Source organism: Podarcis raffonei, chromosome 6, assembly GCF_027172205.1.
Source record: "Podarcis raffonei isolate rPodRaf1 chromosome 6, rPodRaf1.pri, whole genome shotgun sequence".
Lineage (NCBI taxonomy): Eukaryota > Metazoa > Chordata > Lepidosauria > Squamata > Lacertidae > Podarcis > Podarcis raffonei.
Window position 1 is genome coordinate 44,041,266 of NC_070607.1, and position 23,410 is coordinate 44,064,675.

General features: G+C 42.1%; 1 protein-coding gene and 1 long non-coding RNA gene across 3 annotated transcripts in view; one reads left to right on the top strand and one right to left on the bottom strand.

Annotated features, from left to right (window-relative positions):
• ZFYVE9 (zinc finger FYVE-type containing 9) overlaps positions 1 to 14,565 on the bottom strand; it is a 47,559-nt gene extending 32,994 nt beyond the window's left edge. The window contains exons 1-2 of one of the 2 annotated variants that reach the window (XM_053392444.1): positions 14,370 to 14,565; positions 4,712 to 4,816 (exon numbers count right to left, since the gene is read on the bottom strand). The gene's annotated coding sequence lies outside the window, so the exon portion shown is untranslated. The remainder of the gene's footprint in view (positions 1 to 4,711; positions 4,817 to 14,369) is intronic. The other variant, XM_053392445.1, reaches the window with a different exon arrangement.
• A 596-nt stretch (positions 14,566 to 15,161) lies between these two features.
• LOC128415770 (uncharacterized) lies at positions 15,162 to 21,304 on the top strand. The gene is made up of 2 exons (XR_008331055.1): positions 15,162 to 15,379; positions 19,601 to 21,304. It is a non-coding gene; the product is annotated as an uncharacterized LOC128415770 (long non-coding RNA).
• The last annotated feature ends 2,106 nt before the right edge of the window (positions 21,305 to 23,410 follow it).

Below are 23,410 nucleotides of genomic sequence, written 5' to 3' on the forward strand. Positions count from 1 at the left end.
ACTTCTAGCAATATTCCAATGTCCCATCATAACATTTAGAGATTATTACCAAGCTTAAAATTTAAGCTAGTTTGACTATTTCCTATAAAATCAAAAGCATTTCCCAGTATTACAAAACTGTGATGATGAAACTGTATTGATCCTCTAATTCCTAATGCCTCATCCATATCAGCCAGATATACAAATAAATTAGAAGCCTTCTAGACTAAGAAGGGACTTAAGGATTTATTTTGGTTTTATCAGTTATTTGCTGCAAGCATTATTATTATTTTTAAAAACCCTAATAAAATCATATTGTTCCTTTTCTTTCTAAAGACGGGAAGGGGAAACCTAACTCACAGATCTAATTACAGAAAGGTAGCCGTGTTGGTCTGCCATAGTCAAAACAAAATTTTTTTTTCCTTCCAGTAGCACCTTAAAGACCAACTAAGTTAGTTCTTGGTATGAGCTTTCGTGTGCATGCACACTCACCCCTTGCTTTTTCCTGTAAGACCTATTGCAGTCCTTAAGAGTCGTCAACAGGCTCATCACAGCTATCTGCCAATCACCCATTCCCACCACCCTTCTGAGTAATACCCCTCCCCACCTTCTCACTATATAGAGGGATCTGGCAACTTCTGTTTCAAGTGTATCTGAAGAAGTGTGCATGCACACGAAAGCTCATACCAAGAACTAACTTAGTTGGTCTTTAAGGTGCTACTGGAAGGAAAATTTTTTTTTGTTTTCACAGATCTAATGGATGGAAGGGGTTAGGGTTGCATGGAGGAGCCCCTCTGATGGCAGTGAAGATGTCTCCAATGGGGAGGGGGGACGTTATGTGGGAAAGCTCCATAGGCACAGTTCTATTTTCACTAGCAGTAATCAATGTTAGGCCCTGAAACAAGGCACTCCAAGGGCAGAGTATGACTGGCCGAGACACGATCAGGTCTGCATCCATGCCACTCTGGAACTGGTATATCTAATTTCCCTCTCTATTAGAACCAATGGGGTGATTGTTTTAAAAAAGAAAGGCTCCCTGGGAGCCAAGAAGAAGACAAGTCTGTCCTTACACCTCCAACCTTGCCAGTGCTAGCCAACATGGGATTAAAAATAGAATACAATCTGTCACTTCACACCCCAACCTACAACTCACTTGGAATCACACTCTTAGCTAACTTTTGGAAATAAAAGTCTTTTGTAAGCAACTTAGAGAGTTCTTGTTTGAGTTGAGTAGTACAGTGGTACCTTGGTTTAAGAACAGTTTGGTTTAAGAACGATTCAGCTTACAAACTCCGCAAAACCAGAAATAGTGTCCCGGTTTGCAAACTTTACCTCTGTCTAAGAATGGAATCCGAACGGTGGAAGGGCAACAGCAGTGTGAGGCCTCATTAGGGAAAGCGCGCCTTGGTTTAAGAACGGTTTCGGTTTAAGAATGGACTTCCAGAACAGATTAAGTTTGTAAACCGAGGTACCACTGTATATAAATTTGGTTAAATGACAGCAGGATGACTGGCATGATAGAAAATGTACCAATCTATTCTTTTATGTATCCACTAAAACTAAGATCCTATGTAAAATATGAAACATTGCAGGACTTCCTAAATGAACACATTCAGTGAGCTTCACAATGGCAATTATTAATAACTTTGAAACAAAATTAATATGTATCAACTACTGAAACCAATTTACTGCCTAACACTGCCAGCCTCCATTAGTATCTACTCCTTCTACCAAAGCAGAGCTCCCCCATTCTACCCACCAGACCAGGTGTGTGTGCTCTAGTGGGAGAGGGGGAAGGGCACTGAGCTGGCACGGGATCTACTGGATCTTCATCGAGCACCAGTGCCATCACGGTGGCATCAGTCCTAATCTGGACCCCACCTTCTGCATTGCCTAGCGGTGTTTTAATTTTTGTAAGCTGCCTTGAGCCCTGGTTTTGGGGGGAATAAATAGACAAAAGAATAAAAACTAGATTTGTCCAGATTGTACAAGCACAGCTAAAACACAGAAAGCTAAAAAGTTATAATCAATAATATCTGAAAAGTAATTAAACAACAATGGAATTAAAACAATGTAAAAAATAAATCTATTAAAATACAGACGGTAAAAACAGCACAACACTATTAAAAACCCTTTCCTTAAAAGCAATCAGCTCCCAAAGGCCTGCTGGAATAAAACAATCTTCACCTGCCAGAGGAAGGACCACAAGGACAGAGTTCAGTCTAGGCTCACCAGGAAGGGAGTTCCAAAGTCTGGGAGCAGCCTCTCCGGCGTTCTCACAAAAGGTGCCTGTGAGCGTGGCAGGAATGAGAGAAGGGCCACCTCGAACATCTCAAGAGCCCAGATAGGTTTGTATAGGAAAATACCCTGGGCCTTTAGATAGCCTAGGCCTAAGCAGTATAAGGTTTTATAGGTCACAACCAGCACTTTGAATTGTGCCCGGATACAGACCAGTAGCCAGTGGAGCGCCTTGGGCCCTTTAAAAGTTTTCTAGCACTTTTCAAAGGCAGATCCATGTAAAGCATGTTACAGTAATCCAAATGGGATGTAACTAAGGTGTGTGTCACTGTGGGCAGATCAGACATCTCCAGAAATGGGCACAGCTGGCACACTGGCTTTAGCTATGCAGATGCACTCCTGGCCACTGCAGAAACCTGGGCACTCAGGCTCAGGGTTGCATCCAGTTACTAACTCAGACAGAAATCAGCAGGATTTCAATTAGTAGTGACTAAAGTATCAAATCAGGAAAAATTGCTGTATTTTTTTCGTGTATAAGACTAGGGTTTTTTTAACCAAAAAATTGCGTTTAAAATTGGGACTCGTCTTATACATGGGTAATGCTGAGGGGTGTTTCCTTAATTTGGAGTCCCCAAAAATAGGGGGCGTCTTATACATGGGGGCATCTTATACACGGAAAAATATGGTAATCAGTCTTCCGACCACACACAACTCAATATCTATGCTTGACCCAAGAATGCTACCAGTCATTTCTCATCCATATAACAGATTTGAACTACAAGGACGCATTGGGAGATGTTACCTAATAAATATATCATCTTGGTAGCTCCCCAATGGCCAAGTAACTTTATAAACCATCTCTACATAAAAAAGTTTTGAATGGATGAGGTGAAACAATAATTGCAAAGAGGAGTAGATGTGACAGTTCAGAAATCTTTACTTTATACAAATATATATTCCTTTCTTTTCCACAGAATATTTAACAACCCCACAGGAAACAAAGCTATACTGAAAATCACTGACTTGTCCAAAACTATCTTGTGAGCTTTACTATAGTATGGGCTCTTGACCATTTCAGTCAAATAAATTATCTAATGGACATTTTAAAAGATGACTCCTGTTACTTCAATAATATTTTGTCTATTGTGCTTTGAATTCTTGAATCTGCAGCATCTACAGTATCTAACCTAGATTAATGCATGACAGGATACAGCATTTAGCCTAAGCTTTGCCAACCACATAATCCTGGTGGACTGGAACAACAACTCAAAACAAGCCAACATATTAGCCAAGGAAGTAATACTATTTCACACTAAAGTCTTAAATGTAATGTGACTGATATGACTTATTCAAGATCAAGGACCTTATAGAAATTAAAAGAGAGATTTGAATATCTTACAACAGTGTTTATTATATAGGGAAGGAAATCTGAACACAGAATTTTAAAATTAACACTGTAACGATAAAGTGTAGTACACACAACTGACCTGTTCCTGCACACAGTCAAGGGATCAACCAATTCTTTAACCAGAAGCAAAGCCTGCAATTTTTAATGCCACCATTCAAATAGACATTGAAGAAGTCTGTGCTGGTATGCAAAATAGTAGGCCTTGCATGCAGACTATGAACCAGACAACCCAGTCATTCAATATATGTAGCCTCACAAATGAAACAAAAAAGCTAGCTTGTTATGTGCACCTTTCTAAAACTTTCTCCCAAATCTATCCTGCAAACATTTGTGCTGGAGAAGGCAACCAAAATACATTAAATCAAGAACTTAGTGACAGTGCCTGATTCCACAGCTAGGTTTCAAGGAAAAAACCAGAAGTCTAAAGAAAAAGCAGGCAAACTTGGCCTTAAATACACTTCAGTTCACAATCCAATTAGTAAGTATGTAATATTCACAGCACCCATTTACTGCAAAAGCACAGCTAAAAGTTGTTAAATTTACAGTACAGATGGCAACCATTTCATGTGGGCGATCCACTTCTAACCTGTGTACGTCGGCATAGCACATATAAGTGCACCACCCCTCCACCTTCTTCTGGGTCCAAAAGGACCAGCGCGTCAGCAATCACGCCCAAACCGGTCGCCGCCCATAATAATTTTCTTACAAACAGGAAACTCTAAACTTTAAATTTAAAAATGAATGATTCTATTGCAGAACATTATTGTGGCCAGCAATGATAAAAGTAACAATATATTGAGGGCCACAGCTTCCTTGTCCTTGCTTTAAACAAAACACCCTAGAAACATTACTAGAAATTAGACTGATTCATAACTCTTACTGTGGAAGGCTCTGGGGTGAAAAAAATGTTTTCCTGCTTGGTTGTTTGTTGCCCTAGAAGGAACAGCAGGCCAGAAACTCAATAAATAAATAAATTTCTGATCTGTTTAGGACTGCAATATAAGAAGCATACCAAGGATGCAAATTTAAAGGCGCTCTCTTAATTCAAATATTCCAGATGTATACTGTCATTTGCCATCCTCTTACCTTTTTCTCCTACACATGCATAAAGAAACGAATGAACCAATGTCTATCCATGATATACACTGCCCAATCAGCTAGTTGAATTGAATCTGTATATTCTGCTTGATCCTAAAAATGAAACAAACACCACATTAGAATTCCTAAAGCTGCTATTAGTTGTATGTAGTTTAGCTATTTTCAGCCTGCCTCATCTTGAAATCCAAGTTAAGGCAAGATTTCCCCCCTCTGAAACCTATTAAAAACAATTTGATAACATAACCTTCGCTCCACTACATTTAAGTGGCCACCAAAGAAAGCCCCCCACCAAAAAGATACCAACTATTCCCTGTCTCCAACACATGCTCCCAAATCTCCACAGAAGTTACACAGATGAACTATCAACTATCCTTTCCCAAATAAGATGTAGACAGCACACATCTGATCTCATGAAGAGGCAGGAGGTAAGATGGGCTTAAACTAGTTTATTATCAGTGTCCTGAACTGATAATTTCTTTATGAGGCCGTGCATCCTTGTGTAAATGTGCTTCCCAAAACACAGTCAAAAGCAACTTTAGAAGAGTAACCAAGCCCTAAGACTACAAAGGCATCACAATAAGTTGCTAGATACAAACTTGAAAAGACTTGCCATTTTCTCACTAGCTTAACTGGTAACACTTGCTTATGCCTACAATAGAAATTTGTACTTATTCATCTCAGGTAATAAAAGATTTGGGCACCTTATAGCACCTAATCTATAGTGGTTCTCACTTTCATTAGGAAACATTACTTTCTTATTATAATAAACCAAGTTTTCTGTGATAGGATTAACTTTTTACCAGACTAGCTGGAGACTAACACCAAAGTATGGAGGAAATAGTCTTAAGGAAATAACCAGGAATACGTTTTTGCTACAAGTACGCAGAAGATGGCAAAACATGAGGGCTGCAACTTGAGCTCTTCCATGTATCCTTGTTGCTAGATTGTGTACATCAGGCCTGTCCAACTGGTCGATCATGATCTACCGGTCGATCTGACCTCTCTCCCTAAAAAAAGCTCAACTACTCTGATCTCTCCCCCCAAAAAAGCTCAACAGCTCTGGTCAAATCCAATGGGTAGATCACTGCCAGTTTATTTATAGTGGGAGTAGATCGCAGTCTCTTGGACACCCCTGGTGTACATCTTTCCACAGAAGCATTCAACTAAGCCACCTGGTGACTGTCCCTCTGGTTAGTGTACCTTCCCTCCTCTCTGACTCAAATAAATAGAGTGACATGAGAAATTAAATACCAAAACCAAATAAATACAAATGTGTAATGTTTAATGGAAAATAATCATACAGAACAGGACTATCAATTTGACTGGCATACTTCGATGCCTGCAGACATTTAAAAAATGGCAGATCCAAGTGACTTCTCCGGGGCAAAAGTCTGGGCAGGTCCTAGGCTGCCCAGACAACAAGACCCCCTCTCAGCCTTGCTAAGGAAAGCAGAGCAATATGTTTGGTACCAGCATGGCTGCAGGAGTTGCCAGAAGGAGGTGTACAAAACATCATTCAATCATCTTACAGACTCCATTCCAGATAGGTGTAGGGTTTACTCCTTAGTCTTTTTTTCTCCTGAAGATGTACCACGAGGCTGTGGGTATGTGCCCACCACACTACAAAAAATACATTTTCAACGCCACAGAACCACTGTGTGTATTCACTGACTACAATAAAACAAGAAATTATGCCAATGGGAATGGGCCCTAATCACTTCATTCCTACACACTGTTCTTTCCCTAGGGCTGGATATCTGGTTTTCACCATCGTGATATACCAGCTAAATACTGTGATATACAGATATATAACAATGCCTGAAATAAGGATGGAACCATGTAGAAGCAAATGGGGTAATGTCCTGGCAACTGCTACCCAGACAGAGAGAGGTGGGGAAGAAGAAGCAGCCAAACCTCATGTCAGTTTCGGATGGGGTGGAATAGAGGGGGAAAGCAGAAGAGACAGACCCTGGAGGGGGAACCCCCACCCCTATATTCAGAGTCTTAGCACAGGGAGACAGACAAACACATGCATGCATGCACACACACGCACATGCAGAAGACGAGTAACAGGAATTGAGAAGCATTGACTAGCTTCACGGTTTTTCCCACCTTGTGGGAAAGCTGACCACAGAACTGAGGACATGGGAGAAGAGGTAGTAGCAGGGATGGGAGCGGCAGGGGTGGTAGTGGGGGAGCAGCTCTGAGGCAAAGATGCACGTCTGCCGCCTCCCTCAGTGCAAGGAGAAGGGACTGTGGCGCTGGGGAGGGAGGCGAGCAAGCGAGCAAAGCAGGGAGATGGTGGTGCACTGTTTGGCCTGCCCCTCTCCAAACTTGTGTGCGTGTGATTTGGGAGAGTCCCCTTCCCTCTACATCAGGGGTTGTCAATCTGGTCCCTACCGCCCACTAGTGGCCGTTTCAGGATTCTAGGTGGGCGGTAGGGGGTTCTACGGCACAAGCTGAATCCTCCTTCCATCGAGCACTGGTGGGTGGTAAGGAAATTTTACCATCAAGAAAGATGCATTAGTGGACAGTAGGTATAAAAAGATTGACTACCCCTGCACTACATATTTTAATCCCAGCAGTAGCAATTCTCCCCTTCCTGCAGAGAAAAGTCTTGGTTCAGCCAAGCCACCCCATGGGGAAGTCATCAGTTTCCAATCCTTTTGTCCAAATTTCTCTCATGATATATTGCCAGGTCAAAACAGTTATCACAATGTGGATTCAAAAACAGTTTGGGATGATATACTGATTTATCACCCAGCCCTACTCTCCACCTTTCCTATGCTATGATGCAGTCCCTGGTCAACATACCGTATTTTTCGCCCTATAGGACACACTTTTTCCCCTCCAAAAATGAAGGGGAAATGTGTGTGCGTCCTATGGGGCGAATGCAGGCTTTCGCTGAAGCCTGGAGAGAGAGAGGGGTCGGTGTGCACCGACCCCTCTCGCTCTCCAGGCTTCAGAAAGCTATCTGCAAGCCTGGAGAGCCCGGTGGGAGTTCCCGCCGGGCTCTCCAGGCTTGCGGATAGCAGCCTGCACCCCGAAGCCTGGGGCGCGCTGAGTAGCGTGGGGGGGAAATAAAATTTTTTTTCTTTATTTCCCCCCCAAAAAACTAGGTGCGCCCTATGGGCCGGTGTGTCCTATAGGGCGAAAGATACGGTATTTTGTGTTGCTTTTTCCTATTCCTGGTTCCATCATCAATAGAGACTTTCAACATTGTTCTCCCTTCCTCAGTAAGTAGAGCATGAAACTCTCAGGGTCCTGGGTTTGAGCCCCATGTTAGGCAAAAGATTCCTGCATTGCAGGGGGTTGGAATAGATGATCCTCGTCATCCCTTCCAACTCTACAATTCTATGATCAATAATTACGGAGACCAAACGTGGAGAGGTGGAGAGAAATTAGATCAGAGTTAAGCATGAGTAGAGCAAAGTGCAATTATATAGTGAAAATGAGTGATGGATGTTATGCCAAAGTGGTGATAAGTTGAGTAGTGTGCATATTTTGTGGTGAGTAGACATTTTACTAAAAGGCTATCTGGGAAATGGCTTATTTTGGCGTTTCAATGTGCAGCAGGCATATACATAAAACATTTCTTCTCATGAAGATTATTCATGACCCAATAGTCCCATGAGCCAACGTACACCAAGGACGCAGAATATCCAGCAAAAGGGCATGGCAGCATGACAACAAGGTGAAGAGATAAACAACACAAAAGAATCATTATGCCATCTTCACTCTCAATTTAATAGCAGAATGAATAGGAGGACAGGGAGCGATGCAAGGACTGGGAGATGCAGAATAATTAACTTCAGTCTTATGAATTTTTGAATGTTGGTGCGAACAGTACTGCAAACATAAGACAACTAAACATCTAAACAAGCTTTCATCCTACTGATCCTACATAGTAATTGTATACCAAACAGTGTACAGCCAGCTAGGTGAACACAGCTAGGAGTGAGTTCAAAGCAAAATTTTGACACAGCAAAGTGAAATCAGAAAATATGAAAGTGCTTATAACGAGGAAGTGTCATTCATAGCTAGGCACAGCTATTAGGAGATTTGTACAGTACTTTGATCTGCCTTTTACAGGGAACATTACGGATTTCTATGTTTGCTATATTATGGGGGGGATCAACACAGAGGTTTCTGACAGTTACAGATGTTCTAACAAAAAAGGCTATATACCAGAAGAGACATTTAACATATCTAGAAAATTGATGTATTTGAATACTGTGCAATAAAGCAAAATACAACCAATTCATAGGTTTACTTCATATATTTATATGAATTTCAGTCAATTTAGAAGATGATTCTACAGCATACATTAGCTCAAAATGTAATCATCTGTATAAAATTTTAAGAGTGCATTGATACAATAAACATGCTTTTTATTACAGAACACTCAAGCAGCACAGACTCAAATGAAGTCTAATTTTAAGATCATCAGCTGATGGTAAATGCCTCTCCCCCATAGACAATGTATGCGGGAATGTAAGAGATTCTGGTTTCCCATCTGCCACTCCAGTGACAAAACAAAAGCTATTGTGCTTGAGACATGCATTTAACCCTTCTTCTTTTGTACTGGCCTAGATCTGCACTAAAGCAATTGAAAGTTATGGACCACAAAAAGTAAACAATGCTTATCCAAGAAGTCACAACAGTATGCAAACACAAAAAATATATAGGACCTCCTATTTTAGTTTATAAGTACCAGTTGAAGTAAAAACAGCACCTCTAGGCCAGCTGTTCCTCTCAACTGAAACAAATGTGACAGATAACTGTATGAGGTGAACCAGACAGGAATTATCCTCCCCCCACATACACACTATGCAAAATTTGCAGCATGAGTACTTGACTCAGGTACACTCACTAAGAAGCTGACATATGGACCAGCTTTCTTAACATTTGCACCAAGACAAAAACACACACTGCCTTTTATTACATTTCTGGATACATGCTTTATTTTCCACAGCACATAAACTAATCTCTGTTTTTTTAAAAAATAATTTGTAAAGTAGCAGTACAATCTCACTGTAGGAGCTGACAGACTGAACTAAAACAAACCTTCCACTCAACTTCTTAGTTAATTAGATGGAGGCAGTGAAGGTTTGGTTTAAAAAAAATTAAATGGGTCATTTAATGAAGCTCAATTTCCACAGCTATTACTAAAAAGATGTCTACAAACAGAATACAAAGGGTGAACCTTCTGAGGCCAGATGCCTTTAAGGAGTTTGAGAGCAAAGCATTCTTTTTTCTACAAAAGTCCATTATTTTCCCATTATTCAAAATAGGCTTAACCTACCAGTACTGAATCTTTGAAGTACTGGTAAGCAAGTCCCATTGACAGGAACTTGCAAAGTCTGTATATAATTAGGGTCTTGCTCTTAAAAGCTATTTTTGTTTAATCAAAAACATACAATATAGATTCCGTTGGGAAAGCGTACTTACGCAAACTTCTTTACAATTCCAGCTACTGTTAATTACCTTTATCTAAAGATTTATTATTTAATCTAAAGGACTGCCTCCTCCAATCAGAGCAGTCCTCCTCATTAACATCTCCAGGAGAGATTCTTCTCTATGTTCTACCAGTGGAAGAGAGGTTCTTGGTTGAGATGTGGAAGACAACCTTCTTGGGATCACGTCTAAGCTGTGAAAGTTCTTACTCAAAGGAGATTTGTTTCACCCAAATAATTGTCTAGTACATAGTGAAGACACTTGTGTTCTGGGGCAAGTTTGGCCTGTTGGACGGATGTGTTTATTGTACTGACTCCACACACTTTTATTGTACTGACCCCGCTACCCTGCTGTGATATTCCCCAATCTTGCTTGCATAAAAATATGCAATTTTGTTTTGTTTCTTTCATATCCTGAGCACTGCTTTTACAATGAAGGGGCAGGAAATAAATACTTTAAACAAATAAATAGGTCACAGTACTTATGACTCAACTATTTTCCTCATATGCTTATTGTGATTGGTCATCTTGAAGAGAGACTTACTGTGAATTAAAATAAACATACATGTAATCATAATCAATCACACCCTATGACTCTACTTCAGTAGCAGCTAAACCTGCATCCTAAGCTACATAGCTGCTAGAGCTTGGCTCTAGGGAATTGGCTCTCCAGTGTTTCAGTCAGGAGTCTTTTCCAGCCCTACCTGGAGACACCATTAGCAGCAATACTAAGCTTGGTGGACCAATGGTCTGACTTCTGTAAGATAGCTACCTATTGTCCTTCTAAACACACAATGATGGAGAAAATTAAATACTGTATTACTTTGAATACAATTCAGTTGGTGTTGCTTCATTGGTGGAGGAAATAAATTCCCTCCTGCAAACCCCCAGAAATTTGCTCCAAGGGGTTCCCCAAAACCTTAGCAAATTTTGGGGAGAAGGCAGGGAGGAAGAATTGCCAGCCCTCTAGTTCTATAACAAATGCCTTCCATCGGCAGAGAAACACTGTTTGCTTCCATCTTTCACATCTTCTTACATAAATTAAAAGGTTTAGGCAACTACTGTTCACTGAGCATTTCAATCAGTTTCCACAATTTCACTCTTGGCCACATGCTCCAAAAAACTTTGCATCAACTCCCAGGTTTCATTTAGCAAAACGAAGTCAAAATTACTAGAGACTTGTTTCAACACCTTTGTATAGGGCTTGTAAATAGCCACTTGGTCTCCTGTGTGAGTAAAAATTGTCTTCAAGCCACTTGATAAGGATATTTACAACAAATAAACTGTTTATTTTTACTTTAAACCACAAACTACTAACTTAAGCATGCTTGGGCTGGTGGCTTAAAAACTGCCTTAATACCAGCACCATGAAAAAAGTATAATATAGCGCCCTAATATCCATAACTTTGATTATACAAAGGTGGTATAAACTGAGAATTTTAACATGGCTTATGGGCTTCCATTAGAGCATCTGGTTGACCACTATGAGACAGGGTGCTAGACTACATCCAGCAGGCTCTTATGCTCTTATTAAAATTAAGCAGATCAGTCAAGTTATAACCTTCTAGCTCTAACAAAGCAATTCTATGCATATTTACCTAAAAATAAATCCCACTATGTTTAATTAGGTTTATTTCCTTGTAGGTGTGTGTTAAGACCGCAGCTTAAGTAGATTAAAGTACTTCCATAACCCTTCGCACAGGACCATTCACAACTACAGGGATACATACATATTTTATCACTGTTTCTGCTATTCCAATACTAAATATTTACCTGCAAGCCTGTTTTGAAATATTATTCCAAAATAAATATTGTTAGTTATATTTTATCCAAACAGTTAGATGTTGGCATAAAAATTCTTAGCTGTTAGCAATCCTGCTCTAGTAAGGCATATTATTTGCCTGTTGACTTCAGCATATATTTCTGCATCCATTTACATTTTTCATCTAAGGAGCCCAGTGGTCTAGATATACACTATCATTTTCAAATGTAAAAGAACAATGAGAACATAAATGCTAGAATACATGCTGAAAAGCATCTGCTCTGAATAGTTCATCCTTTATTTATGCACTAAGAATTAATTTATTAAAATAATGCAAAGCCTGTCTAAGTTATATGTTAAATTTTATTTGCTTAGATTTAGAGCTGCATGGATTATGGAAGGATTAAATATTTTGCATTTTTAAAAAGAAACAGCATAGACACTCACAATCTTTAAATAAATTTCAGTAAGATTTCAAGCATGAGACTAAACCAAAGCCTAGATTTGATGCCATGAGACACGCTGCAATTATCAGTGAAGTAAAGTTGCTTTTAAAAAATCAGATCTCTATGGGGCCCTTTAAATTTTGGTCAAGTGAGGGCTGCTTTTTTAATGAAATGCTTCTATGCAGCTGAGCAACTTTTAAAGGACCTCTGGGCCACTGAAGAACCCTCTTAATTGTGCCAGCATTTACCAGATATCAAAATCTAAAGTTTTTTGTCTACTGTACTAAGTTTAATCAAGTGTAAATACATTTTTAGTTTAGTAAATCCTGGCCATTAAATTATACTGATATAAGGCATGTGATATTAAATCCACACCAGAGAAACAAACATTAATTCACTACCACATATGTGCATCTTTGTGTTGCTGATCAATAAAAGCAGTTTTATCTATGTTGGGCCAAGCTCAGACAACCTAACAGTTTTCAGTACAATCCAAATAAGCACTCCCCTTTCATGCATCTATATTCAGATTTTGATATTTTACATAATAAACATATTATCCTTCTAGATGTCTATGTGCTAAAAATAATCAACCTGCTGTCCTTATAACCTTTAGTTATAACCTCCATGTTTCCCTTACTCACTCTACCAGGCTCTTTGAAATTTTGCATCCATCTTAAGTCACAAATAAATAGCAGCAGGTTCAGATATGAAAATCTGCACTAACACCACAAGACCATTCAAGTTTTGTGGACATTTTACATGTGGAACTTCACCTTGTTTAAATATACTAATAAATATATTCTGTTGTCATATATACTTCTATTTCAGTACATGAAAATACTATTTGTTTACATATATGCAAAATACCTAAACATTCAAACTTATCAAGGTAATTCCCACCAGTTATTCATGTTACAAGATATGCATTCCCTCCATTGCAACCAGTCATCTGGACCTACTTACCCACATCCACAGAACTAAAAAAATACCTGAATTTTATCACCAAGGTGAGTATCACTTAAGTGAGCGCAACAACAAACACAATTAAAAGTAACCTTGCCTCCTGGTAAGCGCTCTAGTTCGGCAGTTATGGCACGTTTCAAATTATTTAAATAGTGAACAGACTGCAACAAACGACGCCAGAGCAAAGGAAGGTACTTCGGGCACAAAATAGGACACCTTGACAGCAATATTCCCGTCAGATCCAGTATGAGAAACTTGGGCTGCGAACAAATGGGAGCTGCCTGTAAAGCAGCAGGACAGGAAAGAAAGGGGATGCAAGAATGCACAACTGCAAAAACAAGCAAGGACTGGGAAAAAGCGATGCATATGCTCTACGGTGCGGGGGGGGGGGCTGGATGTATGGGGGAGGGGAATCTACTAATTAACAGAAGCGGTATGAGAAGGCTTGCTCGCTTGTTTGTTTGGGGCGGCGGCGCGGGGGGCTGCCACGTCTTCTCGCTCGCCCCCTGAGATATTAAGAGGGGTGGGAAGCGCTATAAATGGGAAGCCAGGAACTCCTCGCCGAAGGCTTCCCGGTTGCCATGAAGGGAACAGGGCTCTCTTCCCCCCAACCCGCTCCATCAGGACAAGCCAGACAAACAAGGCGAGGGATAAGCCGGGACAAGAAGCTCCTTGCCTGCCTCTTTATTCTCCAGGTCCCGAGGCTTTCATGATCCCTAGTAGGAAGGAGGGAAACTCGCGCCCCTAAGGTTGGGGGGCGGCGGAATTGACCCAAGGTGTGCTGTGGGGGAACGCGCTCCGACCCTCAGTTATGTCGCCTCTCGCCCCTTTTGGGCCACCCTCCCTGGCGGAAGGTTCCCTCAGCTTCCTCTCCTCAGGAGCCGTGGGGCGGCCCCCACCCCCCACCAAGAGAGGCTCCCTTCTCACACCGCCCCACAGGGGCCTGGGAGAGGATGCCCGGCCTTAGCGGCCGACGGAAACCGGCTAAATCGGGAGGCGGCCAGCAGCTTACTCACCTCGGGAGGCGGCGGCAGCAGCGAGCGCCGCCGGGCCTGCATGTCGGAGAGGCTCCCCTTCGGCTCCCGGGCAGGCCTCTTCCCGAGCTCAAGGAAGGCCAGCGCGGCGCCTTCCCGGCCTCCCGCTTGCCCGCCTGTTCCCGACGGCGAGGGCTGCCTCCTCTCCTGGCTGGCTGGGCTCCCTCGCCCGCTCCGAGGCCGCCTCAGCTGCCGGCAACCAGCGCCCCCTGGCTGGACTCAGAGGCAGCGCACGGCACTGCGGCACAAGCGGGGAAGCCTGGCCGGCCTCCTCAGGCGCGGCTGCGTGGTAGAGCGGCGCCGCGGGGAGGGAGCCGCCGCCGTTCCTCGTTTATTTCTCCGTTTCCAAGCGGAAGCCCAGGCGAGGCTTGCTAGGTAGGCGCCGTCCGCCTAGGGAGCAAGCAGCCGCGCGAGCCTCTGGGAGGCGGAGTCGCCAGAGGGCAATCTGGTTGCTTTGGGGAAACCGCTCTCGGCGCGCGAGGAGGACAAACAACTGGCTTGCCAGCCACCTGAGAGGGGAGGACTCGGACATTGCAAAGAAACGGAGGGGGAGGCGTCAACTTCCCGCCGCAAGCGAGGACGCAGCTGGAAATCACTGCGCGTGAAAGCTACGCGCGCGCGCAGCTGTGTGCTCACGTTCGGAAGAATGTGGTGCACGTTAGTTCATGCAGGATTCCTGTTCCTTGATGCAGATCGAACTCTCATGCAAGCACCCCTTTGCTTTTTTTTTATTTTTTTATTTTTTTTATTTTTTTATTTTTGTTTTTTTTTTTTTATTTTTGCGTTGCGTCCCTTTGTTCCTAAGAGATCGGCCAGTGTGTGTTTTATCATCCCTTGGCCCCTTTTGGTGCATATCTGGTCAAAATAATCAGGTTATCCTGCAAAGTTTCAACTCGATGTCTGCTATCTAATTCTTAAAGTAAGCTTGTCTGGAGTGGACACAGATAAGATTTGTCTGCAAATCCTAAGCAATTAATGGATGAACTGTAAAGGTGAGTCATGCTGTATGACTTAAGTAGGGTAGTTTAGCTTATATGCTGACATTTTGGTAAACTGCCTTGAAGTCATTATGAAAAGCGCTGTATAAATGTTGTAAATAAATGATGCATATCAAATTATTACATAGTATCCTTGTGGATCGGGTTGGTTGTCTGCAATGTACTGCAAGGCAGTATTTTGTGGTACAGTAAAATATCCTTATAATAATAATAATAATAATAATAATTTATTATTTATACCCCGCCCATCTGGCTGGGCCTCCCCAGCCACTCTGGGCGGCTTCCATAAAAACCAAAAATACAGTAAAATATCACACGTTAAAAACTTCCCTGAACAGGGCTGCCTTAAGATGTCTTCTGAATGTCAGGTAGTTGTTTCTCTCTTTGACATCTGCTGGAAGGGCATTCCACAGGGCGGGCGCCACTACCGAGAAGGCCCTCTGCCTGGTTCCCTGTAGCTTTGCTTCTCGCAATGAGGGAACCGCCAGAAGGCCCTCGGCGCTGGACCTCAGCGTCCGGGCAGAATGATGGGGGTGGAGACGCTCCTTCAGGTATACCTTCCTTCAGGTATACCTCCTTCAGGTATCCTTGTACATGTATTTGATTTGAGCACACTTGTGATGCTTACAATAAACTGACTCTGTTTAAAAGCATTGCAACAAAATGTGAGATGGTGGGCGATCTAACTCTGAAATGGTGCAATTGCATACACACCACACAACGTTGCAATCATCAAATGATACTGTGTGTGTGTGTGTGTGTGTGTGTGTGTGTAAATGTTTGAACGTATCAGCCCTTTGAGTCAGGTCCAAACACAGAAATGTATTGCACGGCAACCTCACACTGGTTTTCACCCAAGACAGATAAAGGATCTTCAAGGATATGTCATCAGTGTTGAGTAATTTTGAGTGGAATGGCATGTTAAGGTTCATTTTAGATAATTATAGGAAGACATATAATGGAATTCAATAGAGGAGTGGTACAATCAAGCAGCAAGAGGAAAAGTTTATTTCTGAAGTATCCTGTAATTATAGGAAGTGCCAGGGAGGAAATTGAGTAAGGAGGTGGTTACTTGAGCATGGACAAGTATTTCAGCAGTCTTTAGAACAGGGTGGGGAACACTCCAAGCCTGTCTTCCGCTCGGGGCTCTCCCCATGCCACACCCCTTTCCCAGACACATGCCCTTTCCTCAGGCCACCACCAGCTCTTTCCATGACAGCTTAATGCTTTTGCTTGACTAGAATGTGTTTTTGAACTCCAATAATACCTCTTGCTTGCCTGGATGGAAGACAGAAGAACTAGCTTACTGTACAAAGCTACACTTCATGTTTGTTGCTCTGCCCATGTTTCCTTCTGGCCCTACCCACCACTGGCATGTCCACCACCACCATGCCAAAGTTTGCCAACAAGGGAATGTAGCCCTCTCCCCAGTCCAATAAACAGTCCCCAAACTAGTAAATTTGTTTAGGATTTCAGCCTTGAAAGTCCTATTCCTAAGACATATGTCCCACTGAAATCCACGAGAGACTCCTCACCCCTGCATTAGGTCATGTTGAGGAGTGAAAAATAGTTATTTGACAACTTTGAATGTGAGGGGTTGGGGAAATCATAGTGCAAAGAGACAAAGAAGTGGGGTGGAAGAAGCAGCTAGGTTTGTAACTACATATGAGAATTAAAAGATTTATTTTTACAGGTAAGTGACTTTGCTTTGCTTCACACACCTGACACATTATTAACCAGTCTATACACAGCAGGTGGTATAGATCCCCATAGATCTTGTTGTATCTGGGGTGTGTCCCATTTGCCTCAGGGATCCTGATCAGACATACTCTTCTAGCCATACATAACTGGGAGAGGGGAGATCTGTGGGCAACCAGCGACTGCATACTAATAGCACAAACCCAACAGTTTATTTAGAATTAATAACTTAGGAAACTAAAGCACTGATAATTATTGTTTTCTTCCTAGAAATGTCTACTAGCTTGCCCATATTTTTGAAACTCCTTAAAGGGCAGGGTGAAACCCACTACAATAAACCATTCACTAACAGACAGTAGCTTGGTACAGTGATGCAATTTGTAGTAATCTTGAGGGAAATAGCATCGCCTTCATTAAGCCATTTTGCTCTTTCTCCAAGCATGTCTTAAGCATTCCCTTCCATTATGAGAATGGTTTTTAAATTTTAACAGGCCTTTAAATTAATGCCTGTTAAAAGACTCACATTTCAGTATTTTCTTCACTGATCTTCATCTCCTCAGCATCCCCCAGCTGGAGTTTATATTTATATGCTGCAAAAGATTGGTGGCTTTGGAACAGATTCTGTCCGCTTGTGCTGACTCATGTAGCAGAAGAGTTCTGCTCCATAATTGTGGCTTTGAGGGACTATCACAGAAATACATTTCATAAAAATATATAAATTTAGACGACAAACCTTTCAAATAGATGCACCCTATAACAGTTTTTCATCTCTCATCAAAAGGAAAGAATGACCATCCCCTCAATATTATAAATTTTACTGTAACAGCACAATCCTATGCTGTTTTGCTACTCAGAAGAAAGCCCCATGTAAGTGTATACTAGGATTGCACCCTAAATGTTAAGTTATGCATTATATACAATCGCAAAGGATTAGTGACTCATGCCATATTTACTAAGCTCATAAGTAGTGACTGGGGAGAGTGTGAGCCCTATGCTATAAAGTCCTACTCGACTTAGGTCCAAGCTGTCTGAAAGACCAAATTCCCTCCTGCGAACTTGCCTGGGTTTTGATATCTTTAGCCGACACCCTTCTCTCAGTCCTGCTACTCTCACAGGCATGCTTGGAAAGGATGTGGGAGAGAGCCTTCTTGGTGGCTGCTCCCAGACTTTGGAACTCCCTCCTTAGAAAAGCTAGATTGGCTCCCCACCCTCCCTTGCTGTCCTTTGGCTGGCAAATTAAGATTTTCTTGTTCCAACAGGCTTTGGAGAACTGACTGCTTTTAATGAAATGGCTGGTGCCATTGTTTTTATTGAAATTATTTGTATGTTTTTCATAGATTTTGAGCCACCTTGAGTCAGAGAAAAGGGCAATATATTATTATTATTAACAACAACAACAACAACAACAACAACAATAATAATAATAATAATATCGTAAGAGGAGGAAGGAAAGTGGGGCATGATGTAAAAACCTGAAAACCTATAGTTTGTAACATTGTTAAGATGGATTGCAGGGGGGCAATATCCTTCAGCCTGAATAAATTTTGCAAATTCAAAAGCTTACTCATGACTTTGTGGCATTTCAGTTAGTCTTAATAACAATATGACCATATCGTGACTTGCTTCCAAATAACTGTATTTAGAACTGGGATGTTTTGTGAACCTTAGTTTGCTTCTCGATAGAATCTAGGAAACGTACAGTACAGTATAGAATTCCCTACAAAATATAGTGAACAGCTGTTTCAGCATCTACAGATACAGCAGCTAAATTATACCCACTGAAACTCTGTGACTGTTGTAAAGCTTGTATTGGGCAATTCTGAATGAAATTGGAAAACAAAATGTAGGTGGCATCTGTCAAAGGCCACGTTCAAGGAAACAAGTTTATAAGTATCTACTATTACTGCATCAGCTTGTTGGCTGGTTTTGTGTGTGATGTGACTGTGAAATACAGTTCTTTGATTACACCATGGTAAATATACAAACATGGCAGGGAACATACAATGAAACATGGTGGTTAGCTTTCTCCCTTGGGAATATATCCCTGAAAGGTGGCTGTTTTTAGAATTACTATAATGAGGGGTAAAAAAAATCTGAATACAGAAAAATACACATTGATCTTTTGCTTATTTTTAGCATTAGGATTTTGTTTGCTCAGTTTTATTCAGACAATTGTTTGAGATTCTGATTTCGTCAGCTTCCAAATGGTACTCCAGATGGAAGCAAGTCTCACTATGTTGTGTTGCAACCTTCATACATCCGATTTAACCCTTAATTTAAAGAGAGGAGGAAACTATGAAGGTTTTTGCCTGTTATTTGCTTTTTTCCTTTACAAAAACCATCCCTGGAGGCTTACATGCACAACAATCTATAGCTTGTTATCAAGCTGGGACTTTTGCCACTGCCACTTCTCCTCTGGTCCCAGGGGGCAGATTACAACACTGAAACACTTATGCCTCAAGGCCCAAAGCAGAAGCAGTATGATGGAAGCTTACCAACAAAGTGATCTCTCTTTAGACTTGCTTTTGGTGAACATCTCAACACCAGAGGAAACAGATCAAAGCAGTCATGCATCCATAGCAGTGACCAGAGGAGAAATGACCACTGGGAGGAGCGCAGAGAGAAGAAACACCATGGTGCACGTGCAGCAGCACAACTGGACGCCTTCATCTGCCCCAGCTGCAACAAAACATTTCTTTCCCACATTGGTCTCTACAGCCACGGCAGGTGCTTCAACCTTCCAACAGCTTGACCTCATCCACAAAGGCACACTCCTCCAGTCTCCCAAGACAGATGCCAGCCAACCAAACCACATCATATGGATCCAAAAGATGCAGTGCAAGTACCCTGGGGAAGTGTGAAGCCAGCAAAAAGGCTGTTGCTGCATGAACTTGTGGCACCGATCATTCAAGGTCAACAAACACAGCCTCCAGTGCAGTACTGTTAAGGGAATGATGCTGTACTTGCTGCAAGAGGTGCTTCTTATGTTGAGAATCTTTAATCTGGTGGCTAGATAATTCATTCATATTACTGCAAAAATTCCTGGGCGTTTGGATAATGTATTGAACTAATGTAACCCTACAGAAGGCTTAACAGTAAAGAAAATTGCCGATTTGATCTCAGCTGTCATATTGTGCTCCAAGCAGTCCAAAATCAACCATATCTGCCTCAGATGTTACCACATTATACAAATATAATGCACAACACATAATGCTTATCCAGAATATACTGTCATCATTTTAAATGAAAATATATTTCAGTGGTAAATTGGGAAGCTATGTTTTCTCCTGGGATGTTTTCCAGATGGCTAATTTATGTCACCAACCGCAAAGCGTGTCCATTCAGGATCAGCATAATTTTATACCCCTTCTTTTTCTGGTACGTATCTTGGAAAATACTTGCAAGTCTGTATAGGCACTGGTGGTGTATGTATCTGCACCATGCTTCCCGTTGCCTTTTAAAAAAAAATTGTATGATTTTCAGGTTTATACATTTCACTAATTTAACAATAATGTTAACATTTCAAAACTTGACTTCCTTCCCCCTTTTCTGCGGTTCCTTAAATTTATTTTTAATGTCTTCTGCATATCCTAATTAACATGTTTATTTATTCATCTACTTTAAATATATACTCTGCTGAAACTGCAGGTTATTACTATAATCCTGGCAATGTTCTTATCTGTTTACAATTTATCTGTAAATATTCAATACTCCATTTCCATTCTTTTATAAAAAGTTTGTTATATTGAGTTCTTATTTTTCTGGTAAATTTTGCCATTTCTACATATTCAATAAGTTTTTGTATCCATTCTTCCTTTGCTTCTACTTTTTTCAATTTTGGGGTAATATTCTTGCCACTGTAGTAACATACATGAATAGTTTCTATACGGTTTAAGTGGTTCTATCCCTATAATTTCCTGTTGCCTCTCCTACAATCAGAAAAAAAAATCTGCAAGAACACACACACAATTAGTAATTTTAATTTTGCACTTTTATTTGTAGTAGCTTTGTGTCTTATTTGCACATGTACATCTATCCAAGGATCTTAACAACCGTACAATATATACTGGTAACCTGCATCAGCTCTTATGTGCAACAAACATGATTATTCTTTCCTTCTGCTCCCTTTTCAAAATGTGTAGTGGTTATATTGTCTTTCTATCCCTAAACCCGCTTTCCCTCAAATTAATATCTGTGAAGGAACAGGAACACAAGATAAAAGGACAAGGGCAAAATAAAGTTCATCTGCTGACAGGAAGGGAAACTAAGTTCTCCTGCAGTCACTACAACACAGATAAGTATTATGCTAGCAGAATGTGATACCATAAACACAGGGCATAATCAGAATTCTTCAGACCATATTGTCCTAAAACCACATTTCATGAAAAATGCACAGCAACTAGATTTCAGCAGTAAGATGTTTAGTATCAAGATGTGCTCTCTGGCTCTTTTGAGTTTCCACAGGTTATGGAGACGGGCTATGTATCTCAGTGGATCAGCCCACACCTTGCATACAAAATATCCCAGGTTCAATTCCTGGCACCTTCAGGTAGGGCTGGGAAAGAATCCCGGAATATTGGAAGCCCCTTACCCAATCAGTTTCATCAATATTGAAGAAGATGGACCAATGGACTGACTGTAATATAATTTCGTGTTCTAAATAATGTATTCTTTTAGAAATAATACATATTGATTCTACTGAGATGCTGGGAAACAAGTTAACAAGCTAGTTAACTAGTTGCCTTGCAACTTACAAGCATTTAACTTGTGCAAATTCAACTTTATGTATTTGACCACATAAAAATAAGAATGGGGGTATCACTTGGAACAGCGCTGGGAGATGCAGGGAGTTTGTTCAGTGACCTTGAGCATGTTTAGAGGTGCAAGGAGTGTGTTTTGACTACTGTAGAGGCAATTGTGGCTTTATATCGGCTACCCCGGTAACCCCTGCGTAAGCAGTCGACTGTACTATGATCTACCGTATTTTTCGCACCATAGGACGCACTTTTCCCCTCCTAAAAAGCAAGGGAAAATGCATGTGCGTCCTATGGAGCAAATGCAGGGGGGAGGCAGGCGGGAAAAGTCCCCAAGAGCTGCACACAAGCTCCGTGCACTCTTGCGGGCTTTTCCACAGGAGGGAGAAGGGACTGACTGGCTGCATCAGTCCCTTCTCCCACCTCCCAGAAAAGCCAGGAGAAGCCGCAATCTCTTTAAAGGAGTTGTGCGGCTTCTGCCGGTTTTGCAGGAGGTGGGTGAATCCCCCCACCTCCCAGTAAAGCCAGGAAAGCCCTGCGCAGCGTCTCCCGGCAAGGAGAGGCTGCACGGGGCTATGGATTCTTTAGCCCCATGCAGCCTCTCCCGGGAGGGAGAGGCTGCACGGGGCTAAAGGGGAAGCCAAAACAGCGAGCGGGATCCATCCCGCTTGCTGCTTTGGCTTGCTCCATAGCTGCGCGCAACCCCTCCGGCAAGGAGAGGCTGCACGGGGCTATGGATTCTTTAGCCCTGTGCAGCGTCTCCTGGCAAGGAGAGGCTGCACGGGGCTAAAGGGGAAGCCAAAACAGCGAGCTGGATCCATCCCGCTTGCTGCTTTGGCTTGCTCCATAGCTGCGTGCAACCCCTCCGGCAAGGAGAGGCTGCACGGGGCTATGGAGTCTTTAGCCCCACGCAGCCTCTCCCGGGAGGGAGAGGCTGCACAGGGCTAAAGGGGAAGTCAAAACAGCGAGTGGGATCCATCCCGCTCGCTGCCTTGGCTTGCTCCATAGCTGCGCTTAACCCCTCCGGCAGGGAGAGGTTGTGCGCAGCCTGTACGCTGCTCTTTGGGGCTGGGGGGGATTTTTTTTCTTGATTTCCCCCCCCCCTAAAAACTGGGTGCGCCCTATGGTCCGGTGCGCCCTATGGTGCGAAAAATACGGTAATACTTTTTTTCAAATATAAGTGGGACTACACAAGTGCTTCTGCAGAGGGCTTAAAATATATTATGGCTCTCTGCACTGAGGTTAAACTATGCTAACAAACGGAGTAATCCTATGTTCCCATGAGGAGGAGATCTGTGGTGGAGTATTTGCTACAACCATAGCCCTGTGACCAGGGGAGAATGTGGCAGGTGTAGACCTACAAGGTTTCCTCTTCCCATCAACCTCTTTCCTATTTCCATTAATGGTAAGGAAAAGAAGTACACTCGGTGCAAGGGGAGCAAGGAGGGTTTGGAACTAGCAGATCCGAGGCCTCCCCCAAACCCCCCATTTCTGGTTGAACTGGCCTCAGGACACTGCCACTCCAGGGAGCCCTATGCTCATAGAGGTTCTTAGCATCCTATGGCAGCATCCT